The sequence below is a fragment of the Mytilus galloprovincialis genome, chromosome 6 (assembly GCF_965363235.1).
Source record: "Mytilus galloprovincialis chromosome 6, xbMytGall1.hap1.1, whole genome shotgun sequence".
Taxonomy (NCBI): domain Eukaryota; kingdom Metazoa; phylum Mollusca; class Bivalvia; order Mytilida; family Mytilidae; genus Mytilus; species Mytilus galloprovincialis.
The window spans coordinates 15,302,188-15,327,426 of record NC_134843.1 but is presented as its reverse complement, the minus strand read 5'-3'; the positions used below and the strand labels follow the sequence as shown (position 1 = coordinate 15,327,426).

Here is a 25,239-nt window from a genome sequence, read left to right as displayed (position 1 = left end):
TTCTTTTATCTTGATCATTGTGAATGTTGCTTTACCACTACAAGCATGGATTGCATGTCATGAATATGAACTTCTTTACTCAGTATAAAGACATAACGGTCTTTTGTTTCGCTCGTCTTGTGGTCTCAATTACTCTTTCATAACTGTTTACTTTGTATCTCTTCATTCATACACTCTGAAAACATGTTGTTTAAACAGCTGAACTTTCTTTCTCTGCAGCAGATATTTTGATCAAATGTAAGGTCTCAAAATTTTAAAAGACAAACCATTATTTCTTGGATTCAAGTGACACCTTTAGACCCTCGTGTCTTGGGGTTCTTGAAGGTGGTGCACTTGATCACTTTCTGATAATAATTGTGCAAGTTTTCACACATGTATTCAACAATTACTGACAAATACTGCAAGCACTGCCCAAGTGTTAAGATCATGCTAAATAAACTTGACTTTTATGGATCACAAAAACATTCTTAATTTGTCATTTATAGCTTATAGTCTTTTTCAAATAACAAATCATGTATGTCTAATGCTAAGGCACTTTTTTCTCTGTTAGGCTGTGACAAAGTCAGACAAGTAGATAGGTTCCATTTAACCCAGTACAAGAACTGTTGCCCACAGAACATTTGGACTAGTATCTCATTGGCAGCTTCTGTTCAGAGTTACCAATGAAAACATGAAAGAGGAATTTAAACAGTTAAGGTGGCTCACCCCAATAGTGACCCCCGGTAGAATTTTTTTATTTTCACATATTCTGTAGATTTTTTTATGCTGAATCCAAAAATGCAAAGAAAAAAGGGGGTCACCAGGCTCGTTTTCTCCTCAAATTGAAGCGAAATGTGCGATTTTGACCCTATTTCCAAACATGCCCACCCTTCCAACAATAACCGTTACATCAAATTCAAAGACTTTTAAAACCAAGTCAGTATGATTTTTATGTGAAAAAACATTAGAATTTAAAATGTAAACCTTTCCCTTGGTTGTTTTTGACTTAAAAATCCTTTTATTTTCAGATTAATGTCTAAATTTTGCATTTTCTAATTTTAGTTTAAGGCAAAAATTATTGGTTTAATCGATTTTTCGTAAAATTTCCCCGGTAGATTTTTTTTAAAAACAGATATGTCAAAGCTATGAACTTTTCGAACATTTTAAGGTAAAATAAAATGGGGGTCACCAGGCTTTTAAAAAAGTTACGAGCTTTTGTTTAACCCCTCTACCCCATAAGGTCTGATTTCATTGCACTCCATTAATTACTTAATTGTGAATTCTTTATTGATGGCTTTAATAAAATAATGTTTGTAATTATATCAATAAACGATTGCTGAATATAAATGTGGTTAGCGTATTACTGTTTGTTATCAAAAAGTGAAATTTTGATTATTTTGGTGAAATACGGTAATTTTGTCTGGCGCGAGTTGCTTCCCTCTAATTTGGCGCCATTATCGGACCAGAGGAATTTCAAGGTCGCCATTGCCGAGCAGCATACTATATTGATGAATACGACCATGTACATGCATAACAGACATTGTGGCGAATATACAACGATGAAGGTAGAGTTATTACATAAGAAAACAAAGATTTCGATATATTAGGCAGCCAAATGTTATCAGTATAACGAAAAATACAAACTTGGGGGTTGTCTCAAAATACTCGCTACTGTTGAAAATCACTGCGGCTGAAACCTTGCACGGGCTCAATTTCTGTTCCATGTTTAATATTATAGATCGGTATAGCTGGTATCTTATTTATGTGTTTATTTTACCTTTTACAGACAAGTTGTAAACATGTCTGGCCAGTTTTGCAAAATATCCGTGTGCAAACGGCCGAAGAGGAAGGGATGACATCTACTGTCATTTTTACGCTACCGTTAGCAATGGTTAGTGTCAATGAATTAGTCTTTTTTAATCATCATTTTTAATAACTTATTTCGTAGCCAAGTTAGGTTCATATTAGTCCGAGATTAGCCCCAGCTTGTCTGGCAAAACAACCGTTGGACGTCTGACAGAGAAATCTCGGACTAGGGTCATATGTATGTGGGGTACCCCATAACTTCCATCGGGACAGTTTCTACTCCTTGACCCCAACTATATTTCCCTTCCCATTTTACTCTAAACCCCCCCCCCCTCCTTTTTACTTCAATTCTTCCATCTCCTTGCCCCAAGACAAAATATATTTCAAAGATACCCCCTTTTCCCTGATCCCTCATTCCCCTGTCTCCTTACCCCTGTCCACCCCTCTATTAAGGTCTGGGGTTTGATTGACTTCTTTATTTTCTTGAGAATATGATATAATTGGTCTAATTTGTAAATGATAAACCCTACAGTAGGAGGCAAACGAAGGATTCATCTTTATCAATCACAATTTGTTTACCATTACCCCCCCCCCCCCCCTAATTCTGTTAGGTATACAAAAATGTCTTAAGGTCTAGTAATAGAAGTATCAGGGTTAAACATGTACTGAATGCGGCCATAAGTATTTGTCACTTGAGATTTTTAGCTGTTCATATATATTGTATATAATATAAAAAAGAAGATGTGGTACGATTGCCAATGAGACAACTATCCACAAAAGACCAAAATGACACAGACATTAAAACAACTATAGGTGTATACATTTTTTCAAAAAAAAAAATATTTTGGATTGATTTTAAGCATCCTGGTACCAATAGAAGCAGTATTATCACAGGTTTATTTTTTGGTTATATTTTTTTTGTGTCTCATTTTCATTATTTTCTGTTCAGAAATTCGATATACATGTATATTCAACCAAATTAAATTATAAAAAAATATTTTATGTTTTCTCAAGGGAAAACAAAAATAAATGAAAACGAACCTATTATCAAATAAACACATATTAATTTAGACCATTTTAGTTCTTTTAAGGTTACCCTTGCATTGTCAGTTTATCAAACTTGCATGTACCTCCCAAATTTGGTTTCTGTTCTCCAATTTCAGTTTGCCTCTACCAACGTTATGAAACTAATACACAATTAATGCATATATATATGCTTACTACATTGTACCAACAAACACACATGAAGTTTGAATTTTTGGTGGGGTCGCTTTTACTTTTCTAGAGTTATGCCCCTTTACAAATTAAAAAAATGCTGAAATTTTGTTCCTTTCTTTAACACAAGTTTGCTTCATCCAAATGTTCTGAAACTTATATGCAATGCTTACTACAACAACACTCAGATCAAGTACAAATTTGGGTGGTGTCACCCTTTTCATCCTTTATATGCAAGCAGCTGCTCATCTGTGTCCCATGGACACATTACCATTATGAACTAGTCTACATCTATATGCTTTTGAATGTCAATAATTGTTGATTTTCTGACAGAATTACTCTTGATATTTAATTTCAGGCTGCAAGTACATTTGTACATGTACATTGCAAATGGAAGGAGTGAGCTTGGAATGTTCAACTTTACTTGGAAACTATTGGCAAAGTACTGACAGAATTTCATGAGAAGCCAGTATCATATTCTAGTCTTGCAACCGGAAACTATGCGTAAAGTGCTGAAACTTAAGAACAACATTCTACATGTATATATGCAATATATGTTGCCACAATCCACTTAAGGAGCTAAGATCAACTATAAATTGGAACTACATGTATATGCTTTAGTGCTGTCAAAATCCTTTAAAAAAATATAATCAAAAGGACCTACTTCACCTATATATATAGCTACCTGTCCCAATGATGAATACAGATCATATATATGAGTCTACTCTTATAAATAAAACAGTGAAGGAGAATAAAAATAAAGAAAATATAGAGCTGATTAGCTAATGATTGTACATGTACATGATGTATAAATGGCAACAATTCGTACATGTATACTAGTACATTGAAATTAATTATATTAATAGATGTTTTATAAATTTGATCTCATAGATATTAGAGGAATAAAATCAATCACGTTTCAAAAATTTGATTTAGTTGAGCCTTTTTTTTAACACCAGTTTTCAGGACATATTATGGTATACCATTGACTGTCCGTCGTCAGCATGTCGGACATATACTCAAAAATAATAAATACTAATAGGTACATGTAGTAGTCAATATTGTGTAATCAATAGGTCATCTTCATGTATATTTGGTGTATGAAATGATTATTAAATGTCTTATCACAAATTAAAATATCAAATGAGAAGATGTGATATGATTGTAAATGAGACACAACAGACCAAATAACACAGAAATAACTATACCTGTAGGTCACCATATGGACTTCAATAATGAGTAAAACATATTCCGCATAGTTGGTTTTAAAGGTCTCGAAATGACAAATGAACAATTTAAAACATTTAAAATGAGAAAACTAATGGGTGATTTATGTACAAAATAATAAATGAATAACAAATATGTCTGTCTTGCAGGGTTTATCTGAACTTAACCTCATTTTCATTGACTTGTCTGTTTCTTGAATTCTAAATATGTTTCAAAATATTTGGTTGATGGGATGATTGTTACAGAGTCCGACATAGGGTGGGGGCTAATTGGTGGATTATATTGCAAATAACTGAAGCCAGCCCCACTTTGGCAGTCAGTCCCCACATTGCCACTAGAGAAATAAAATAACTAAGAAAAAAAAAATTAAATCACGATAATTTCCTGTCGATATGCACATCTACATAGTATGTCCTTATTATCTACAAAGTTTCATGAAATTCTGTTGTGTGGTTTCAGAGGAGTTTCGATGACAAGCTGTTTGCAGTTGTATACTGTAGCAAATAAGTTCAAAGGGGCATAACTCCTAGAAAAATAATTCGTAATTTCCTGTCGATATGCACATCTACATGGTATGTCCTTATTATCTAAAAAGGTTTTATGAAATTCTGTTGTGCGGTTTGAGAGGAGATGCAGTGACAAACTGTTGCAGTAGTATATTGAAGCAAATAGGTTCAAAGGGGCCTTACTCCTAGAAAAAAATATGTATATCTAAATAGTATGTCCTTATCTAAAAAGGTTTCATAAAATTCTATTGTGCGGTTTGAGAGGAGATGCGATGACAAACTTGCAGTAGTATATTGAAGCAAATAAGTTCAAAGGGGCATAACTCCTAGAAAAAGTTTGAATCATAATTTCCTGTCGATATGCACATCTGCATAGTATGTCCTTGTTATCTAAAAAGGTTTCCTGAAATTTTGTTGGGCGGTTTGAGAGGAGTTGTGATTACAAGAAACAGGACTGATAGACTGGCTGATGGACGGACGGACGGGTCAAAAATGTTATACCCTGCGCCACTTCCTTGTGTAGGGTATAGAGGAAGATGGGGTGTCATTGTTTATGAGGCAACTCTTCACCAGAGACCAATTTACATAGAAGATAACAATTATGTCCCCGTACGGACTTCAACAATTACTATAAACTGATATATCACATAGTCAAACAAATAAAAGTCCCAGAAATTACGTTTTTTTTATATGACTGCACATAATGAAAATTAAAGTTGTGCATACTGAATGATCACTGGCAAGTATTTCAAGCATAATACGGATGAGAACATGCAGATAAGTATCAATTATGAAAGTTATGCAAAGTAAGACGGGAGCTAGATTTATGGACTGCCATAAAAAAAAACCGAATGGACAATTACGCTTGGTGCATGTGTAGGCAAAATTCCCCCTTTTTACCCTACGAGGCTTCGTATGTATACATCCAGCTGTTTGAACACCCTGTATAATCAAGGGGTCATCTGTCAGATTAGTCATATTTCTATGTTAACCATACGATATGAAAATAAGCAGATGTGGTATGATTGCCAATAAAACAACTATCCACCAAAGTTCATATTTAAAATTCAATATTATAAATAAAAAAAACATTATCTCCTTTTATCATCACGCATAGATCGATGATTAGTTATGCATTTCTTTGCCACGGTAAGATCAAATCAGTGTTCACAAACAAAATTGTCATTCACATTTTTTTGCCGCATTGACATCACTCAACTATATTTGTGATCATTTGTTTTAATCAAGAACTTTCCTTATTAGCTTACCTTTTAAAAAAGCATTTCAAAAATTAAGATTAAAGTTAAAGTTTGCCAACATCACCGGCTAATATAGCGTTCTTCAGGGAGTAGCTTTTAAATTACAATCCAAACTTTTCCTGAACCTAGTAGTAGTATAGATTTTTTTTATATATAAAGTCTTTAGTAGTGTTTGAGACTGCCCGGCACGATGCGGGTGTATGTCCTAGCAAAATCCCAACATGGTGAAACCAAAAATTTTGCGGTTCTCCGCAAAGCATGCAGTATTTAGGAATTATATCATAGACCGATATATAAGGTCGGAATACTAGGCCAGTCCCGGTTACTTTTGACAGTGATGGATCCAGGGGGAGGGTTCCGGGTTCCCCCCTTTTTTGGACGATCAATGCCTTTGAATGGGGAAATATAGTTGGAACACCCCCTTTTTGTCCTGGGTTGGGAACCCCCTTTTAAAATGGCTGGATCCGCCCGATTGATCGTTGCTGGATCCATTAGTCTATTTTAATAACATTCAGTGCTCTGATTCAATTATTTTAGTTTTAATGCTGATATTTCTTTTTTTTTAATATGAACTCGGTTGACATATTGATAGATACAACAGAAAATTGCAAATCAACAAAATAACAATTCACAAAATAAGTAATAGAAAAGTATCATAAAAATAGAAAACATTGGTCCCGATGTCTTAGATTATAGGACTAAGTCTAGTGTTCCGGAAATCATGGAATTGTGATACGAGAAAAATTATCAGATGATTTTCGTGCAGGTAAACATATCTTTAAATGAAAATGTTAAGTATTAAGTTTGTTAGAAAATTGACATGTTCAAATTTGTTTTGGTATAACTATAATTATCAAAATTTTGCAGTGGAAAAATATATCGCATACTCGGGAATAAACTCCTAAAAATACTTGGAAATAAAGATATTTCAAGTTTTAAATATATTTATGACAGAAACAAACTGTTATAAAACGCCAAACGGATTATATCATGATAACAAACCCGCCCCGATGTTTTAAACCATACTATACGGGCAGAGACATATATACACATATATGTCTCTGATACGGGTCACAAGTTTACCTGTTTTTGAAAGCTGTACGATGACATGAAGTTGTTTACATCGCTATCATTTGTTTACAGTTAATCATTGCGTCATTGGCAAAACATTTTCAAAAATAAATATCCACGACATCATTTAATTCAACTGGTATTTAAGTGAATTCAAAATATGGTACGAACGGACCCAAGAGGCGACCGTGTAAGATGAGAATGCGTTTTGGGAGCGAAGCGGCACCAAATACCGTCGACGTCATACATGTGACTTTGTCAGTATTTATATATTCTTTTTTTTTAATGTTATGCTTAAATCATGTATATTTTTCTCCTTTTAAACTTTTATGCGAAAAATGAAGAAAGCACTGTGAATTTCTGACCGTTCGTATTTCCTGTTTTGAAGAACGTTTAGCGTCTCTTGTTTACATCGTCAAGGGTGCTTTCATACACGCTCGCGTTCCAAGGTCGTCAAAGCTATTTTTGAGAAGACCCCTTAAAGCGACCGTTTCCAAGGCACTCGTCGTAAGAAACATGCGTTAAAATATGCGCATTGGTAAAGGGCCGAGCCACCTTAACTGCCATAAAGAAAAAATGCATATCAAACAGTACTTAATAAGATTTAAAAAAATATGTTGATGGATTGGTATAGAGAAATTGTACAGAATATTATAAATTCCTATGATATAACTCAACACAAGTACCTTTGACAATAAAAAATCTAGTAAATTTAAGTTTAAGAAAGAAAAAAAAATTGTTTGTTTAAAAAAAAAAGTCCACCTCTCTTCCCAATCTCCCAAATATACCTAAATTCCTGAGGGGATGAATTAATGAAATTTCAGTAAAGACTATGGCATGTCAGGATGTGAATTACAGAAATGATCAGAATTGTACATTACTGGCAATTACATAATGGATTGTTTGTAAGAGAGTAACTATTTAATCTACGTTGATCAGATATATAAGATTTCATATGTTATTTTCATAGCTCGGCTTCTCTGTCAGATTATGAGTTGTGTTACACTTTTATAAGATATTTACTGACATTTATGTGTTTTTTATTAAAATTGAGCTATAGTCTGTTTCACAAATGTTATTTAATGCTTGGTTGATTATAAAGGAAGTAACTAAGATTTTTATGATATCTTTAATTGGATTTTTATAAAGTTTATAGGCATTGAAGTCATAATCCGTACACTAACAGAAAGAAAATTATATTTTGATAAAGGATTTTAAAAAAAAAAGGGAAAAGGAATCACAAAATTTGGAATACAAATCTAATAATCGTGCAGTGGTAACAGATGTTGAATCAGAAGCAGGTCATATGCTTTTAATTTAACATCTTGTGCTTATCTTTGATTTTTAACCCAAAGAAGAGAGTACATAAGAATTAAGAAGTTTTGAAAATATTTGAAAATATAAATAAGAATAAAAGGCTGAATTGGAAACTTTTAACCAAAAGAAGAGAGTATAAGAATTAAAATGTTATGAAAATATTAAATAAAAATTACTTTAACAAGTGCTGAATTAAAAACTTTTGAAACAATGTATAATATTTGTGTTGAGGGGGGGGAGGGGGAATCTGTGTCATAACTACAGGTCTGGTCTTCTATTAATTTTCACCTCATACTCTATTTTTGTTTTATATAGCATTTTTTAAATTTTAAGGTATCTTTGCCCCTTTTTTAGCTCACCTGGCCTAAATGGCCAAGTGAGCTTTTCTCATCACTTGGCGTCCGGCGTCGTCGTCCGGCGTCTGTCGTTGTTAACTTTTACAAAAATCTTCTCCTCTGAAACTACTGGGCAAAATCAAACCAAACTTGGCCACAATCATCATTGGGGTATTTAGTTTAAAATATGTGTCCGGTGACCTGGCCAACCAACCAAGATGGCCGCCATGGCTAAAAATAGAACATAGGGGTAAAATGCAGTTTTTGGTTTATAACTCAAAAACCAAAGCATTTAGAGCAAATCTGACTGAGTAAAATTGTTTATCAGGTCAAGATCTATCTGCTCTGAAATTTTCAGATGAATCCGACAACCTGTTGTTGGGTTGCTGCCCCTAAATTGACAATTTTAAGGAAATTTTACTGTTTTTGGTTATTATCTTGAATATTATTATAGATAGAGATAAACTGTAAACAGCAATAGTGTTCAGCAAAGTAAGATTTACAAAAAGGTCAACATGACGGAAATGGTCAGTTGACCCCTTTAGATGTTATTGCCCTTTATAGTCAATTTTTAACCATTTTTCGTAAATCTTAGTTATCTTTTACAAAAATCTTCTTCTCTGAAACTACTGGGCCAAATTAATACAAACTTGGCCAAAATCATCATTGGGGTATCTAGTTTAAAAAATATGTGGCGTGACCCTGCCAACCAACCAAAATGGCCACCATGGCTAAAAATAGAACATAGGGGTAAAATGTAGATTTTGGCTTATATCTCTGAAACCAAAGTATTTAGAGCAAATCTGACAAGATCAGGTCAAGATCTATCTGCCCTGAAATTTTCAGACAAAACAGACACCCTGTTGTTGGGTTGCTGCCCCAGAATTAGTAATTTTAAGTAAATTTTGTAGTTTTTGGTTATCATCTTGAATATTATAATAGATAGAGATAAACTGTAAACAGCAATAATGTTCAGCAAAGTAAGATCTACAAATAAGTCAACATGACCAAAATTGTCAAGTTACCCCTTAAGGAGTTATTGCCCTTTATAGTCATTTTTTAACAATTTTCATAAATTTTTGTAAATTTTTGTAAATTTGTAGAATATATTTTCCTCTGTAATTACTTGGCCAAGTTCATTATAGATAGAGATAACTGTAGCAAGAAGAATGTCCAGTAAAGTAAGATCTACAAACACATCATGATCACCAAAACACAATTTTGTCATGAATTTATCTGTGTCCATTGTTTAATATGCACATAGACCAAGGTGAGCGACACAGGCTCTTGAGAGCCTCTAGTTAGAACTTATTTGCTATCAAGTGCTTTATCATATTAAGAAATCTGGCAAGTAAAGTCCAACTAGTTTAAAACCATGTTTCGTCACTGTCTGAATGCTTGAAACATTTCTATTTTGAAATGAAAAAATCATGGTGCAAAATTTGCATGAACCAAGACAATCAGTAAATTAGCTTCATTAGACACATTTATTTCGGAATTTATCTGAATTTCATTTGTGAATCGTTACCATCATTACCTAAATATGTTTACAGTTCACAAAGAAAATAAGGAAATTAGCAATAATTGAATCACATGACATTTTCAATCAGACAGCGTTTCTGTCAATTTGTTCGAACTAAATGTAACTCAACATCAGTCGGATCCAAAATAATACAAACTAGCAAGTGCTTAGTTAAATAGTCATGTTTTGTATGGAAGCATGCTGCTAAAGTTGCCAAAAAAACCCAGCAAGTACTTATAGTTAAATAGTCATGTTCTGTATGGAAACACGCTGCTTAAGTGAACATTAGTGCTAGGATACAGTTTCTTCAAAAACACAACAAAGACCGATCGTTATATAATGACAAGGTACAAGGCTTTGTAAAAACATCACATCAAATGAATGTAGTTGGGAACTTTAGTTATGTCAGTAACAGAAGATTCAAGTTTACCGTATCTATAATAAATAAAGCAATTTGCAACAAGAAGCATTTGTAACACATTTTTTGCATTATTCGATAATATCATAAATATTTATTTTTCCCGTACTTATCAAGTTGATTTTTTGGCACCTGATCCCATCCTTTACATATCAAGATGAAACATATCAAAATTAGATGGAAATTGGAAATGATCCGTAGATCCCAGACGAAGCTCTGTTTGAATATTGTTATATATTAATATGCATGGCACAAATGTTGCATGTCCGCGTTGTATCTGGGAATGTATGAACAAGGTTATACCATGTTGATGACATGTGTTATTAACTGGTGTTTGATTGACGTAGTTACGTAACACGGTAGATATTGTTTTCATTGCAGTGGCTTTTTGTAGGATCATTATTTGCAGTCTTTCTAATCTAAGTACTGGCTGTTTTGGGTACAAAAATTCAATGCACATTAAATTTTTCTCGTAATATAAGCTACATTTCTAAATGACATAAAAGCTTAAAATACAGTCACAAAAAAATGCAAGTTTGGATTATAGTTGTATGATAACTGCTGTTAACTTAAGAAAAGAATGGATGCACGCTATAGTGATCTGCTAAAAGTTAAACATAGTATAAATATTCTAGAATCAAACAAGCATTTAAAATGAATGTTTTCCCCATTGACGGAGACATTTTTCCGTATCATAAGCATGATTACTCCAGGTTTTGTGAATGTTAATTCCAGTTGATTGGATACAACAAACAGCAGTGCACCGAACAACCCAGTACAAATTTGTCAAATTTCACACAGTCTTTAATTTTCAAATACTCTACTGAAGAACTTTTTTTCTAGGGTATTTATCAAATTTGTATTAAATTTTATGATTTGATGTTTAAAAAACAGAATTTAATTATTGCTTTGTTAAAGGATGTATTTTATCAATACCATATCAAACAGCGAAAGGACAAAGAAAAGAATGAATATATAAAAATGAATATGTTCGTCTTTAGAAATAGGGGACAAAGCCATTCGGTTGTTGTTTAAAGAGAATGTAGCAAGTCTGTCAGAAATCCCATGTCCAATTTGTCCATAGTATGTAGACATAAAAAGACCTATTTTCTGTACTAGTAGGGGGTCATTGGTTCAAATATTGCCATTCAAAATATTTTTGTACTTGTGAAAGGTTACAAATATCATTGGTATTTTCTTGTGTGTTTAAATATGTTTTAAATGTTTATCGATATCATTAAACGATTAAAACAGAAGTGGGGATCTTGATAATATTTTATCTTGAAATTATATACTTCATTATGATTTTTGTAAACATTTACATAATAAACATTGTGTGAATGAGTACTTAGAAAATTTAATATAACATTTAATTTATGTAAACATTGATAGATATCAGCTTGTAAAATTATAAGTATGTTAAAATATAGCCAGAGTGGAAAGATAAACATTATTGTAACCCCCTTATGAATAGTTTTATCCAGCTGACAGAATATTACCTTTACCATATTTAATATTGCCCAGCTGTAAGATTTGTTTTATATAAATCTCCTGTCATACAAGGTTTACAAGTCCAGGCAAAAAAATCAAGAGCAGGGAAACATTAAAATGGGATCTAAACATGGCAAAGTAAGGGTACCTGTTGAGAAACCATAAAAGTAAACTCTGACCTGTGTTACTCTTCTCTTGATCTTTTTTGACTTGTGTTAACACTAAGCTTGATCTTTGACCTGTGTTAACTCTAAGCTTGATTTTTGACTTGTGTTCACTCTAAACTTGACTTTTGACCTGTATTAACTCTAAACTTGATCTCTGACCTCTACTAACTCTAAACTTGATCTCTGATCTGTGTTACTCTTAACTTGATCTCTGACCTGTGTTAACTCTAAACTTGATCTCTGACCTGTGTTAACTGTTAACTTGATCTCTAAACTGTGTTCTTTAACTCTAAACTTGATCTCTGACCTATGTTAACTGTTAACTTGATCTCTGACCAGTGTTAATTCTAAATTTGTTCTCTGACCTTACCTCCAGTACTTATATAAGTTATAACCCTTTCAATTTACAGGCCAGGATGTTTAAACAGGGGCATCATTATTTTACATTTTGATGAATTGCACCATACTTTAGTTGCTAAATCTGAATCATTTGGTCCATGGTGGGTAGTTGTCTCATTGGCAACCATACCACATCTAAGACTTGTTGTTTAATTACATCAGCATGATTTGGTCAATGGTGGGTAGTTGTCTCATTGGCAACCATACCACATCTAATACTTATTAGTTTTGTTTGTGTGTCTTTTTTAGGGGAGGTTAATGTTTTAAAAAAAACACTATTTAATTTACCATCCTAAATTATGTTATGTCAGCATTTCACCTTGAACTACAATAAGGAAAAAATGATGGCCTTTTGATTGGTCATTAAAATACCAGGGATAGAATCTTCAAATTATTCACAAAATCACTTTAATAGGATTTAAAGTTCAGGCTGTCTAAATTTCACCAGATTTCTATTACAAACTATGTTGTGTCACAAAATTGAAATAATACACAAAATATTAAATTATCTATTGACAAAAATATAATTATATGCAATCTTTAAAACTGCAATTATATATTTTATAGTAATACAACCTTGAAGGAGAGGAATTACTGCAAATATTATTTGTAATTTAAAACTGTTAAATTATTGTATCATTAGACGAAGACGACTCCAACAATAATTTGTCATTCTGAAAATGTTTTAGAAACACCAGTAGTTATGACACATGGTTTAAGATATGACAAATTCCCCTTATGTTGTAAGTTTCAAGTCAGATATCCATGCTGTTTGTTCTAGCTGTCTCTATAGCTATATTACAATGTAGATTTATAGTGTAGTACTCAATAAAAGTATTTTGATCATTTTTACGAAGAATGTTTGTGAAAAACTCCTTTTGTTAACACATCTATCTAAAGGTGACACAGAAAAAAAAATGTTTACTTGATCTTTTACTTTTATTTTCTGCTGACCGGTAAATTTGACAAATTTCCTTTGTGGTTGTATTTTGTGGCCTAAGTTGTTTGTCATGGTTACCGGTCTGGTATTGATACCAGATTGTTAACAATGTTATATCAGTTTGAAGATCTATAAACCATTGTGTAACCCGGCGTCTCAATTACATTCCGAGTCCATAAATGAGCATTTAGTCTGTTTTTATTGCCATATCGACACCCGACTTGAAATAGTTTAGCACGATATGCATAGAGGATTTCTATGGACTAGTTTAGATATTTTTTTTCAAATTCGAAGACGCTTAGTAAAATTGAAGTGACGTTTTTTATGATGACTGAAATTCTATCCCGACCACATACAATGGGTCTTTACGAAAAAATGTATCAGTTTGAAAGAGACGGGTGTGTTTTCAAAGTAATTAGTCATGCTAAATAACCCACGGTGTCTAAGTTTGAATGGAAATCTTTACAAATCTTTCAGATTGTCTTTATAAGATTGCTTTAAATTGCATATTCAGAAAGGTGTTATATTTAGGGGGTTAATACTCTATACATATACTCTGCTTAATTTGTTTTTTTTAACGAAAGATTAGTAATACAAGATATTCTTTAATTATTTAAAACAGGGTAATATTAAATCATTGCTTTAATAATATGGGTAGTAGAGTGGATATTTCCTCTGTATTGAGATCAAAGAATTGTATTTTACAAATTTATTAGGTCTTATTTTTCAGCTTTATTCTTTTCTCGCTGATTAAATGTATTTTTGAAATATTAACATTGAAATTGATTAACATATGGCCATCTGCTTTTATGGTTCAAATGACCATATTAATTTTTGTTTAATGTTCACAAGTGAGTTTTTCATGGTAGCTAGACAATTTATTTGTAAATTTAAGTTGCTTCTGTTTGATATTTAGTGTTTAAATTTCTCACCTAAAATTTGAGAGCCATCAATCTATTTCTTTCATAAAAACCAATTTTGAAGAAATTGACCATATAAATGCATAGTTTAAAAAAAGAATATTCACAAAAGGGTGACGTATAAAATACTTCTTTCACAAAACTTCCATTGATAATTTATATGAGCTATTTTGTGATTTGAAATTGGTTTAGAAAAGCTGTTAAAAATGATGGATGGAGAATTAAACTGGATAGCCAAGTACAGTTCTAGGTCCGAGATTCATTTGCATCCCTATCCTTACAATATACAAACTATTGAATCAATAAAATCTTTTATTCCAGGTGTTGAGTTCCTTGGAAAAAGGATTTACTAGCCATTAATATCTTTACCTTGTCGTGAAGCAAATAGAAAATTTGTCAATATCTATCGCCTTTATTTTGCCTTTATTTTCCTTTTAAAAAGCAATTATATGACGGTAAATGTTCTGAGTACACTTGACTTTATTCATCTTGCCATAGATGAATGTCCCAAATCATTGTGTTAGACGTCCACACAGAACAAAAGTTTGTATGATATTGTCAACATTACCTAACTTTCTTCACCTGTCAGTACAACACTTTATGCATACATCAATCATTTTACCAAGCTTCATACACCTTTTTTTAAATCTTGTGTATTCATTGGCGTTAAAATAACTTCCAACTGTTTGTCATGACCTGTTGCACCAGCTTGAGATACAGAAATAAATGAACCGATCACCAAAATCAATTCTAAAATATACTTTGTCCATATTTGTCTCAGCAAGAGTCACTTGGGTGCAAAATTACCTTTAAATTTGCTAACTCAATTGAAGAAGAAAATCCTTTTTCTGCCAGAGTGAACTCGATGTATAAATTTAGAACCAGGAGGAGGGAGTACACATTTTTCTTTGATATTTTTATAGTTGTGATTTATTTATTTGGAAATATTACATAATGGATAGTTTGAACTGTATTAATACCACTTTAGGGGGAAGTATAACTTTTGTATTAAGGGGACGTAACTTTAAAATTGTTTTACATTTGTCATTTTGGGGCCTGTTATAGCTGACTATGTGGTATGGACTTTGCTAATTGTTGATGGTCGTATAATGACCTATAGTTGTTAATTTTTGTATCATTTGGCCTTTTATGGAGAGTTGTCTCATTAGCAAATATACCAAATATTTTTTGTATTAGTCAATGAATCATATTTAGCTATCCTATACCTATGTAAGCAGGGATATGACAGAGCCTCATATGTTAGAAGTCCTTGTGTTTTTGATTTAGAAAGCATGCTTTCAGTAAGGCTATTAAGTGCAAGGCCTGCTAAATTTAGCAGAATTGGGCAAATAAATAATCCCAACCTCCAAATTCTAACTGATGTCTGATTAGAACTTCCTGTCTGTTGCAAGAGTTCGACAGAAAAATAATAATTTCTAAGTTAAAATGTCTTTTTGAATGAAGCCCATTAAATGATGATTTGTAGTAAAAAAAAAATGGTAGATAATATTTTTGGGATAAAGCTCACCATAAACCATTATCTGTTTAGCATGAATCCATTTAAATTCAACTAGAACAAAAATTTGTTATCTAGCATGTAACACAACACACACTATCCATGGTGCTCAATTTGTCTAGTATAAGGCATTGTAAGCTCCTATTGGAAGTGTTGCTTTCTTGAATTAGTCACACATAATTAGTTGTTATTGCAGTAATACATTTTGTGTAAAATGCTAAGTATTTTCTTCTTCTTTTTCAGGTTTGAGTTGATAGTGAAGAGTTCTGATTTCAGATAGTAAGTAAACAAACAATTAAAATGTATATAGCTTTCTAATCACATGAAAATTAATTGTCACTTTTAATTCAACAAATATTGCCATCCAACAAAAATCTTATAACATCACAAAACATAAAATTAAGGCTTAAAACACAGGTAACCTAGCATCTAGAATTATGTGAAGTAAATTCGACATTCATATCTTATTCATATTGCAAAAAATGAAAGGAAACATTTTGGTTAAAATCTCGGTACTTTGGACATCTAGTGAATATTCTACAAATTGACAGTCCCTTATAACATCTATGGAAAAACGATTAAGTAGAAGAAGATGTGTCCTTTTTTTTGAATAAAATTATGCACACAAGAAACCTCATGTTTTAAGTCTTTGTTAAAAATTCAGATAATGCAGTTTAAGGTGAAACAATTTTTATTTTTACGTAAAACTTGAAGCAAGCACACTGTGTAGTAAAAAGAAAATTTACAGACATTTTTGCGATAAAACTATGGGAAAATTGTCTCAGAAAAATGTAAAACAAGTGACCAGAGATGTTTGTTCAGTAAGGACATTAGTTACGGACTGAGCTGTCGTGTTTGTACTGGTTTGACATCAACAGTTTCCTGGAGTAAACATAAAAACTTCTTTGATTTTATACTAACACTCCAAATAAGACAAGAAAACATGGTGATATGACATTATGTTAAAATCATGTACTTCATATATGTATGTCAGTTGTCATGCAGATTCTTTACATTTTTATAAATGTGTCGCAAGTGCTTACAATAAAAATGTTTTCTGATGTGGAAAGTAGTTAATAACAATGAAAACTATTTTAAAGTGGCTAGGGAAAAAGTCTTATATCAACTTAAAATAAGTTGTCTTCTTTTGTCAGGAAGTGAATGGGAATGGAAACACATTTTCCTAAAAAACAATTTTTTTTTTTTTTTTTTTTTTTTTTTTTTTTTTCTGTAATGACCCTTTTCAGTAGGAGTTATCTCCCCTGACTTTATGTGGTGTTCATTCAGAATTTCATCTCTGTAATAGAATGGTCCATTTCGCAAATGGCTAGTCATATTTTCTAAAGATGTTGAAAGTTGATTGAAAAAGTAAAAGATGTTGGAAGTTTTTTTCTAAGGAAACAACATTTATAAAGATAAATTCTTAATGTATTTTTGTTACCGTGGAAACATAAATTATGAGGGACAGGTGGTAATTTTATCAATTGAAGTTTATTACATAAAACCTATAGCTCCTAGTTTTCCACTGTTACTTAATAGTTTTATGCTGAGAAGTACCTGGAGAATTTGTACTAATGTTCGCTCACACCTGGTTAATCACTTACATCAAATTTAATAAATGTATTGTTATTGTAATTCTTTTTGAGACTTTTAACCTTTTGCAAGCCCCCATAAAGTGATGGGAAAGGGTGTAGTTCTGTTACATTAGAATCCCATGACATTGGTTTTAGGTCCTGAACGTTTGTTCAACTTATTTATTGGTTTCTGTTCCTTTAAAGTCAGTTTAAAGGTATTCTTGGAAATTACTATTATTTATATGGGAGAAGGATATATCTAAGCTATTCTTTGGCAACATTCTCATGAAAACATGAATTATCATCACTTATCGTTATATTGTAACATGCAAAATTTGCTTCTGTTAAAGTATAAAATTGGCAGACATAAAAGTAGGATTTGGTATTTATTTATTTATATATTGGTATTGAGCACTGTCATGAATGAGCTCTCTGTCATAATAAGTAAAGTAATTGTTATGAACTATATCTATAGAGATAGTTTGCTAAACATATAAAATAAACCTTGCTCAGTCCACAATTACTGCTGTGGCTGATGGTGTCCCTTTGAGTTTTCTCATAAAAGTTTCCATGCAAGAGGATAATATTGAAAAATCATTAATAAGTTTTAAAAAATATCATATGACAGAAAGTTGATGTGTTTTCAATGTTCTGTGAAATTATTCCTGTTTATGATGTAAGGTTAGAAATCCTAGTATACTCCCTACTGTGTCTAGATACATTATAAATAATGAAAACTGTCAGAAAATTCTCCCAGATTCATCTTTGTTGCAACAACTTGATTTTGGACAAAATGAGCAGACTTTTTGAAATCAGTTGAAGGTCAAATGCTTTTTTTTAGCAATGTAATTGGTCACTGATGATTTCAGACAAAATGAGCAAACAGTTTGAACTAAGGTAAAGGTCAAGTGTTTATAGCTCACCTGGCCCACAGCAGGCCACGTCTAAAAATAGAACACAGGGGTAAAATTCAGATGAATCGGACAACCTGTTGTTGGGTTGCTGCCCCTGAATTGGTAATTTTAAGGAAATTTTGCTGTTTTTGGTTATTGTCTTGAACATTATTATAGATAGAGATAAACTGTTAACAGCAATAATGTTCAGCAAAGTAAGATTTACAAATAAGTCAACATGACCGAAATGGTCAGTTGACCCTTTTAGGAGTTATTGCCCTTTATAGTCAGTTTTTAACAACGTTTCGTAAATCTTAGTAATCTTTTACCAAAATCTTCTTCTCTGAAACTAAATGGCCTAATTAATCCAAACTTGGCCACAATTATCTTTGGGGTATCTAGTTTAAAAAATGTGTCCGGTTACTCGGCCTACCAACCAAGATGGCGGCCACGGCTAAAAATAGAACATAGGGGTAAAATGCAGTTTTTGGGTTACAACTCAAAAACCAGAGCATTTAGAGCAAATCTGACATGGTGTAAAATTGTTAATCAGGTGAAAATCTATCTGCCCTGAAATTTACAGACCAATCGGACAACCCTTTGTTGGGTTGCTGCCCCTGAATTGGTAATTTTAAGGACATTTTGCTGCTTTTGGTTATTATCTTGAATATTATTATAGATAGAGATAAATTGTAAACAGCAATAATGTACAGAAAAGTAAGACCTAAAAAGAAGTCAACATGACCAAAATGGTCAATTGACCCCTAAGGAGTTATTGCCCTTTATATAGTCATTTTTTAACAATTTTCACAAAATTTGTAAAATTTTACTAACATTTTCCACTGTAACTACTGGGCCAAGTTCATTATAGATAGAGATAATTGTAAGCAGCAAGAATGTTCAGTAAAGTAAGATCTACAAACACATCACCATCACCAAACCACAATTTTGTCTTGAATCCATCTGTGTCCTTTATTTAATATTCACATAGACCAAGGTGAGCGACACAGGCTCTTTAGAACCTCTAGTTTTATGCTTCTGTTCCATCTTTTTCTTTGAAAACTAAAATCTTTCATTAAAAAAAAATCTATCGTGAAAAATTCATCAGTTTCCATTAAAAATATTAGAATTAAGCACACCAGTCTCTTTGATGGCATTCTAAGGATGACTTTAATCTAATTTTATCATTGAGATGGTCCAAAACTGTGTCAGTAAGTTATTTGCAAGTTCAAACTGATAATTTTCATCAAAGCAACAAAATCCTATATCCATCAAAATTTACAATTATTGTGAATTTGATGAAAGATTTGAAGAAATTGTGTGTGTAACTGATTCATGGCTATGTCAGTGAGGAATGCTGGATATCTCATGGGTACTTCATCTAACTGTCATGTACAGGGTCACAAAGCTAATCAACAAACAATTGTAGTTTATGTGATAATAGATATAGTTCTAGTGATTTTAGTAAGATGAATGGATATAATAGTATACTGTGGATTCACTTATTTTGGTGGCTATCAACTTTCGTGGATTACTAAAAACTTGCATATTCATGGATATTTGATTGCGTTGTTCACCTGTACCCACGAAACCCACGAAAAGTTGGTATCCAACAAATAATGAGAAATCCACAATAGACCATTTCTTTGGATTTGGGAAATAATGTTTGTATACAAATTAAAAAGAACAGTTTAGACGATTTAAACAGTACGTGTTCATATGAAAGAAGAGGTTTTCGGAATTGTAGTTTAGGACATTACCAACATTTAATCCCAGAATATATATTTTTTCCATAGGTTACTTAATCTGGGTTGGGACTTCTGGTTTTAGTCCTTTTAGCAACTAAAAGAAGAAAATCTATTGTTTCAATTTGAAGGGAAATAATTGTTGTGTATAGAAAGCATAACATCTTCAATTTTTTCCCCAAAATTCCTCGATTGAAAGCTTTATTTTACTTATTTTAGTTGCTCCTCCTTTACTGAAAACCAGAATATTGTTCAATAGAGAAAGTAAGCTGTCCAAAAGTTATATACTCAGGAGTCCAAAGTCAGAAATTTGAAGAAGAAAAAAAACCAGTTATGACAAACATTTAAAGACTAAATATGGCAATGTTGTCAGACAACAATATAACATCATTTACAAAGTCCTTACTGTAATCAAATACATGTTTTTCCTACTAAAATAAATGTAAAATCTTTTTGTAAATCTGCCCAACTTTATAAAGAAAAAATAATGGAACAACTGATACCTTCAATTAATGTGGGTTGACTTGTTCTAATTTAGAATCTTTACAAATACCAAAACGTTTTTGCCAAAATTTTTCAAATTTATCAGAAAAAATGATTATAGACGAGAGACGCTGTGGTCATAAATCTCATGTCAAAAAATTCTGTTTGTCGAAAAAAATGTTCAAATCAAAATGTGATTATTTATTTGGTGTATCTGTTGGTTTATTTAAACTGTCAGATTCCCTCTGCTTGCCATTCATCATGTTCTCCAGCTATAAATACAAACATTTGTATCATCTACCAGTAACAATCATCATCTATACAGTTGTGCAACAATATATATTTGTTTTAATATCATTCATTTTTGTCAAGAATTTGGCATTATGCATCCTTGTTTTGTCTTTAATTTATTTTTTCTGGAGAAAGGAAAAACCAGAATATTAGTCTTTAATTACTATACCATCTGTTTAGATAGAATTGTAGTTTATTATACAATCATTTTTCATTCATAGTGAAAGCTCATATTACATTGTTTCATGCTAAAGAGATATATCATGAAGCTTAGATTCTATATATTTTTACTCACCAAAAAAAAACCCAATACTAAGATTTTATGAAAAAAAATAGTTTGTTCACATCGTCATCAAAGACTTTATTTACAATGTTTCCCATAATCTTTCATAAGTAGATTTTTCAGTAATTTCTGTATTCAAAAAGAAAAGTAACAAAATATTATGCTATGGCGGCCTGGCTCAATACATATCAATGAGTTTATCATTATACTTTTAAAGCTGACCATAGCTCACCTTATATAATGATTTTCTATCCTACCCTACATACCCCATTTTTTTTGTGATAGTCAAAATAACTTAAAAATCCCTAGGGATCACTCGCTTTTAAAAAACTATCTAATTGATTTATTGAGTTTATGACACAATTTGTACTCATCTAAAGGGATGATACAATTCATACTCATCAAAAGGGGTTTCTGGTGGCACAAAGAAACACAAAAAAATCACAGAACAGTATGTAAATTCTGTACAATTTCAAACTTATTAGTAGCTCTGTAAATATTACTTCGATTTATCAAGTGAAACAAAATGCTAAAACATTGTAACATCTTCCTATTAAGGAACAATAAAGCCTGAAGTGGAAATAACTGCGGTCTTTTTGTAGCATTCAGTGATAATCCATGTCATGTTTCTCCTTAAAAGAACTATATATATCCAAAAATAATTTGAGGAATGATATATACATCTTGACTTTGAGCATAATTTTCAAGTCTATGATCTATACATGTTCAATTAATTCAAATAAGATTCTTTTACACCCCTCCTTTATTAACAGCTTGAATTGATGATTAGTTGAAATATTGATTGTGATCACATAAAAAGTTGTCAATAACTTGTACAAAAATATTGGAAAGGTGTTAATAATAATTATGGAAGTCCTTATTTCAGAAATTGCACTAGCAAATAACTCCCTTTTTCATTAATGATTGACATTACTTGTCTTTGGCATTTTGTTGATCTTAAAATATGTTATAACTCTCCCTGAACAAGTATAGTGCATATTTTTTTACCATTCAAGATAACACATATATACAGAAAGTATAATGTGTTACTATATTAAATCTAGAGATATTAATATTGAGTCAATATTTTCAAAAATAAAAAAAAACATGAAAGGGGGAAAATTTCTATAGTTATGTCAAGTTTACCTGTACTTGCCATACATGGCATTCACTTTGAACATAAGTTGTAAGGGATAAACCCTTTCCAAGAAAGACTTGAAGATAAATTTATAGTAATTCTATTCAAATAACTAACAAATTAATTTGAGAAACAGCATATCAATCATTCTCAGATTTTGACAGGAATTTTTTTTTTTTAATAGTCTTAAAGGATGGTTTATTTTGGAAAAATTTCTTGTTCAGACATTTAACTGGAATGATATTTTTCTTCCTGAATGTTTCTGATTCTTTACATTCAAACCTATTCCATCCTAGAATGAATTTGCATTGCCCCCAGTTCCCCCCAATCATTACATTTGTTGATTAACATCTATATGGTGTTATAATGAGATAGATTTTGGTATGTTCTGCAGGTAAATATCTCACCTGATACATCATCCTGTCACATTTTTATCTGTAACCCCAAGGCAACTAACATTATCACTGGTTAAAGGGAAGTAACTCTAGTGCATTAAACTGGTTCCATTCTAATATATACTAAACAAAGGATGAGAAACATCAATTTTAACAGTTGCAAATAAAATTTAAAAATATTTATGAAATGAAAACTAAAAAAAGAAAAAGAAGGAAAAGAGGAGTACACAAACTTTAAAAGAGATTCATGATATGCAAATATATATGTTCGCTTTATTTCAGTTATTTGGCAAATAAAAGACACACAAAATGCATGTTAATTTTCTTGATGTGTCAATACTGTTTAACCAATGAGCCATAATATAGTTAAAACTTATGGGACTGTCCTTCTCATGAAATGAAATAAATGTTAATGCTTTTTTTTCATATGATTTAAAAGATCGTTTTTATTTTGTATAAATAATTCAGAACGATAATATTTCTTTTATCTCATCAGTATATATCATATCTTTTAAATAGTTTTTTGTTAATATAATGATGTCCCTATAACCACTTTACTTTGATCCTATCTTTCAAAAACTTTTAAAATGTTTACCCTTTTACTTATGTCTGGTTCCATCTCTATCAAAACAACATTTCTTGTACTAATTTCATAAGTCAGACTGTAATGACGGTGTTAAACCCATATCTGCAGAGCTATGCAAATAATAAAGATATTAATTTTCTTATGATTGAAAAATCAGAAATATGTTGCAAAAAAAGAAACAAAATACCTTTAAGCTATGATAAAACGTTACATAACTCCGTGCTTGTCATTACTACTTATCGGTAAATGTAATTATTGTAATCTATTCTCTCATTTCACTTATTGTCCAAAGTAAAAGTGAAAATCAATGAAAAATATGCACATTGCATTTTAATTACGAAATTGACGGCTAGATTTTTAGTTCATTTATAAACATTTTAATGATATAGATCTTGCACATTGTATCATAATGTTGTAAAATTCAATAACAAATAGAACATGTAATTAAGTACAGGTCTAAAATTCTTTATTGTTTCATACTTGGATGATTTTGAATACTGTGGACGTCAACCGTGTAGAAATATTTGCACCTTTAAATAAGCTACCAATACCCTTCTCTTGTTGGAAATTTAACCTGTTCAAGTTGACAAAAACTTGTGAACAATACCCAAAACATTATTTAAAGAGGTCCGTAAGAGGATTCTATTCTCATACAGGAAAAGATTTTTCTATTTTTGAAATCTTTGGCTGTCTTGGTTTAGCATATACTTGCCATAAAGGGCTATAATTTTTACAATCCCTAACCCTACACTATGGTTACCATAGCTCATATATTTACTAAACTTTACGGAAACATTATCCTTTCCCTAATGAACAGGGTCTTTTGAAATGAAAGGAAACATCAATCTTCAGTAGCAACAGAGGGAAATATTGGTCTTTTTTTTTTGCCTAAATATTCACAGGAATTTATATTTAAGATTTCTGTTTATTTCTATTTCAAATTTCCAATGATACACAACTTAAAACAATTCATTTAGGAGTTCACAATAAAGAAATTATGAAAGTGTTCAACTTATTGTTGATTTTTTAATATCAGTTGCCTGTAAAAGTGATTGTTTCAATTTTCTTTTATTGGGAAAAAAAGCAACTATTTTGATCAGTCTTTTTGATAATCATTGACGCATATACCGATTTTTTTGAGTCTGTACCAAGTTATGAACCTCTACCCTTTGTTAATCTTCTTTTTTTTTAAGAAAATTTAATTCAGTTTATAAGTTTTTGAGTAAAGAGTGGTATTCATTTCATGGAACTACATTTTTGTTTAGGGGCCAGCTGTAGCCTGCCTCCAGGTGTGGGATTTTCAAAGACCCATTGATGGCCTTCAGCAGTTTTTTGCTCTTGGTTGTGTTGTCTCTTTGACATATTCCTAGTTTCCATTCTCAATTCTGTACAAGGGCTACTCTAGCAAGCTTTTTTTCCAAAATGAATTTGTTTGATGCTGTTAAACGTTTATGGATTTAGTTATCCAAACTTTTAGTCTCAACAGAAAATGAAATTTTAATTTCTCATAGGGTTTCAATATTGAGGCCATTTATGTTATTGAAATCAAGACTAGATAAAAAATCTGGCTTCCATACAATAAGATTACTTGTTCACATTTGATACTGGTTCTTGCATTCAAGCAGTAAAGAGTGTCTCAGTACTGACATGATAAAAATCATACATTTTTAGATATTCTGAGTCTCGTAATTGCAAGGTTAAAGATGTCACTCCCTCAGTCAAACTTGACACGGAAGACACTTTTCGCTTTTGGCTTAGGTCTG

The 25,239-nt window shown here is 31.6% G+C and overlaps 1 protein-coding gene and 1 long non-coding RNA gene across 3 annotated transcripts in view; both read left to right on the top strand.

The window, feature by feature from the left end:
• The window catches only part of LOC143079037 (interference hedgehog-like), a 94,393-nt gene that overhangs the window by 10,003 nt on the left and 59,151 nt on the right, over window positions 1–25,239 (top strand). For both annotated transcript variants that reach the window (XM_076254168.1, XM_076254163.1), the window contains exon 2: window positions 16,332–16,367. The gene's annotated coding sequence lies outside the window, so the exon portion shown is untranslated. The remainder of the gene's footprint in view (window positions 1–16,331; window positions 16,368–25,239) is intronic.
• Window positions 692–3,928, top strand: LOC143079033 (uncharacterized). Its single transcript, XR_012979328.1, has 2 exons — window positions 692–1,544; window positions 3,359–3,928. It is a non-coding gene; the product is annotated as an uncharacterized LOC143079033 (long non-coding RNA).